General features: G+C 39.4%; 1 pseudogene; it reads right to left on the reverse strand.

The window, feature by feature from the left end:
• Positions 1-2135: 2135 nt before the first annotated feature.
• LOC150049130 (phosphoglycerate mutase 1 pseudogene) lies at positions 2136-3873 on the reverse strand (annotated as a pseudogene).
• Between the last annotated feature and the right edge of the window lie 386 nt (positions 3874-4259).

Consider the following 4259-nt stretch of genomic DNA (forward strand, 5'->3'; position numbering starts at 1 on the left):
AAAACGTTTTCAGCAAGCGTCAAGGGGTCATCAAAAAGATGATCTACAAGAGTAATATTTCTGAAATAATCCAGGGCAGACGACAAAGAAATTTGAAACTATATCAGTGTGTTTGCCTTCATTAAATCCAGAGAAATTAAATTCACTGGGAATCATTCTAGCAATGCAATATATAAACTCACTACAATAAAGCTTATGAGGTCAGTGCTTATGAAGGGTTTCTTTTTTAATATCAAATACAGTCAGACAGAAAATGGTCCTTACACGTACATTTACTCATATTAAACTTGGAATGAGGAAGGATAACTCAGTGTTTTGAGAACAAGTAGATCTTAAAAAAATGTTGACATAAATTATATCAAGTAAGAAACTGTTAGATAAATGCTGAGGTATGGAAACTTATGAATGCATGAACTCTTTCAGTTATTGGTGGTGAATGTTAGGGTATATAGCTAGAAATAGAGAAAATTTTTACTATGAAGACACAAATACCAATAATATAAGATTAATTAAATGCTCAAGTTTTAATAGAGAAGCGCCCAGGCTGAATTTCTTTTCTGATGAAATCTAGCTTTGTTGTGAATACTCTGTGACTGGTGTATGGCTAAAATGATGACCAAAGCTTGCAGGTGACTGAAGTGTTCTATGTGCTCATAAGCAGCCAGGCTTTATGGTTTAAAAACACACTTTTAGGCAGCGTTGACTCACTGCATCAACTCACCTAGCCAAACAAGGCAAGAAATCCTAAAGAGTATATTTTATCAAGGTATCAAGGCATGGGACTTTGAGCCAAGAAATCCATGGAATAAACTTCACTTTTCTGTTACTAGATGTATGACCTTAGGCAAACAGCTTAATTTCCCTAGGTGCTTAGGCTAAATAGTATTAATAATTCCAGTTTATTTTCTGCCAATACCCTGCTAAATTTACTTTCCTATATCATTAATAACCCTAGAAGTAAATATGTTCTCATTGACACAGGGAAAAAAATGAAGTTTAGAGATGTTAAGAAAATTGCCTGAGGTTGCAGAGCTAATAAATTGCAGAAATGGGATTTTAATTGAGACTTGCTCATTCTAGAAACCTGTCGTTTGAGACAAAGTTTTTGTAACCCTGACCTTGAACCCAGTGATCATCCTGCTTCAGCCTTTATTTTTTTAGGTCTGAAACTGGAACTCCAACTTGGTACCTGATGCTTTCACTCGTAGGTGAGTCATACTTCCACCCCCCTAAACCTATAGTCTTTTTAGAATTCACCTTAAAAATGCTTGATTTACACTTTTAAAAAAAACTATTAACATTGATTTTTACATCATATTTCAAATGTCATGTTTAACAAACAAGTCAAGAAGGGAATCTCTATCACCGGCACATAGATTTTAGAACATAATTAAAATTAATCTGCGGGTCTGTATGTCATAGATACATATTAATCTATGTAATAAAACATTATGTCTATAGAGTATATACACCTATAGTCTTATTATGCTATACCAACTTCAAAAAGAAGTGCACATCTTCCAAAGTCATTTGGTCAAATAACAGTGGTGCACAACCTCAGAGGCCTGACTTTGAATCCTGGCTACTGCCATCAATCATGTGATTGAGGAGCTTATCCTCTGTCCATGGCAGTGATGTTATGGTGATGATAAAGTAGGTGAAATACAGATGTCATATTTCCAGTGTCTCACTCATTGGGAATAAAATATTAGAATCAATGATAATTTTTTGAAGAAAGTATAAAAATACAATCGGAACAACGAACAACTCTATATTAATACCTTAACATGTTCTACAAACTGTGCCAGGTTCTGCAAAACAACAATTTTAACAACACATGCAACCTGTCTTTAGTGTAAGCAATAAATCATTATCTACAGAGTGAAAAATTCTTATTTTGCTGGACTGTCTCTTTAAAAACATTACTGATCATAAGGGATTTAAATTCCAGTGGGAGAACATGAGATTAGATGATTTCCATTTGTTGAATGAGATGACTGCCAAAGTACTCAATATTGTATCTTGCATCCCATGTAAGTATGGTATCATCTAAGGCATCTTTTCATTTCTCTCTGGGCAGGTAAAGTATGAATTTCTTATAATGTGGTTCTTTGATGATTGTTTTTTAAACCACATTATTTCTTTTTTTTTATTGCACATCACTCCTTTATTACACTGATCTGGAGAGATTTAGTAGTTATTCTCAAAAGGACTTTAGGGTCCATGTGGCAGAGCCAAGCAACTAGAACATGATTCAGAAACCAGACACAGTGAAACACTTGGACATGATTAAGAAGAAATTCACTGCCACAGAACAAGGCAGGAGGGGTTTAAGTAGAAACAGGAAGCATTCCTGTCCTCTGAGGCCAAGGAACTTTCCCTTATTGGTGTGAGGAATGGCTTCTCTTCTGATTACCACATGTGTGACTATTTCAACTGCCACAAAAAACCCCAGAATGATTTTAACTCAGTATTATTTCTACATACATATATGTATGTATGTGTATACATACATACATATATGTATGTATATATATGTATGTATGTATTTCCTTATGTAATGCAAAAATGTAGCTCAGGATTGATCCTAGCCATCTGGAGCCAGCACCTCTGGAGTCAAGAGGAAATAGCTGTTCTGAAGTCACCTTCCACTGGAATGATTCAAGTCTCCTTAACAGGAACCTGATGATCAGAGCTTAGGAGCGAGGCCTGGCTCACAATGAACTTGGCTTCTCATTGGTCATGCCATGGCAGGGTTCCTGCCTAACCACGATTCATTCAAGCAGGTCCTTAGTAAACAAAGCACTGGAAAAAAACTGAAATTATTATCACTCAACCCTCCTGAATATATAAAAGGAGCCTTCCTGGGCTTTAGGCTGCAAACCTATACCCCAAAGGTGCCATTCTGACTAGATTCTATGAAGGGAGTGGGTGCAAGGGACAATGCTAAAAATGAAAATGGGAGCCATTGGTCCCCATCTGCAGCTACCTACAACTTAAGATGTATAGAAGTGGTCAGTGTGACGTGCAGAGGAATGAGTGGGCAGGGAAGGTGTTTGAGGGGTAGCAGTCAGCCTGCTCGCCTTCACTTCTTGGCCTTGCCCTGGGCAGCCACAGCTTCCATGGCTTTACGCACGGTCTCTTCGTCCCCCAGGAACTGCATGGGCTTGATGGGCTTCAGGTTCTTGTCCAGCTCATAGACTATGGGAATACCAGTTGGCAAGTTCAGCTCCATGATGGCTTCTTCGGAGAGACCTTCCAGATGCTTGACAATGCCCCGAAGGCTATTGCCATGGGCTGCAATCAGAACCCTTTTGCCCTCTTTGATCTGAGGGACAATTTCTTCATTCCAGAAGGGCAGTGCTCTGGCAATAGTATCTTTCAGGCTCTCACAGGAGGGTAGCTGATCTTCAGTGAGGTCTGCATACCTGCGATCCTTACTGATGTTGCTGTAGAAGGGATGGTCAGGCTCCATTGGAGGTGGTGGGACATCATAGGAGCGTCTCCAGATCTTCACCTGGGCCTCACCATGCTTAGCAGCAGTTTCTGCTTTACTGAGGCCAGTCAGACCCCCGTAGTGCCGCTCATTGAGGCGCCAAGTCCTCACCACTGGCAACCACATCTGGTCAATGGCATCCAGCACTGTCCAGAGAGTCCTAATAGCTGTTTTCTGCACTGAGGTGAAGCAGATGTTGAATTCATAGCCAGCATCTCGCAGAGCCTGCCCGCCGCGCTTCGCCTCCTCGTGGCCCGCGGGGCTCAGGTCTGCATCGTACCAGCCGCTAAAGCGGTTCTCCAGGTTCCATGCGCTCTCGCCGTGCCGGATCAGCACCAGTTTGTAGGCAGCCATGGCGACTGACGAGGGATGCAGCGTGGAATCTAAACCACATTATTTCTTTAAAGATATAGTCTTTATTATATTTTTCCCTGTAGCCTAGAAAAAGTGTACTAATTCTTCATGAAAAAAATTTAGATTTACAACTATCTTATAATATGAAGCTTCAGAGCCAAAGAATTTGAGTTTGGGACTATTAGATGTCATAATTGGCACCAGAAATGATAAAATGCTAAATGTACTCCTTTATGTGGAAAGTAGATTTCACTTAAAATTTTAAAACTTAGTAACTTAGGAGGTGAAATTAACCACAGAGGTATTGCTGAGGTCTGATGAGAAGCCAGAACTTTAAGTGCTTGGAAATGCTTATATAATATATATATATATATCATAGAATCACAGAGTAGCTAACATGTTTGTTTGC

Source organism: Megascapheus bottae, chromosome 20, assembly GCF_031878675.1.
Source record: "Megascapheus bottae isolate mThoBot1 chromosome 20, mThoBot2.hap1, whole genome shotgun sequence".
Taxonomy (NCBI): Eukaryota; Metazoa; Chordata; class Mammalia; order Rodentia; family Geomyidae; genus Megascapheus; species Megascapheus bottae.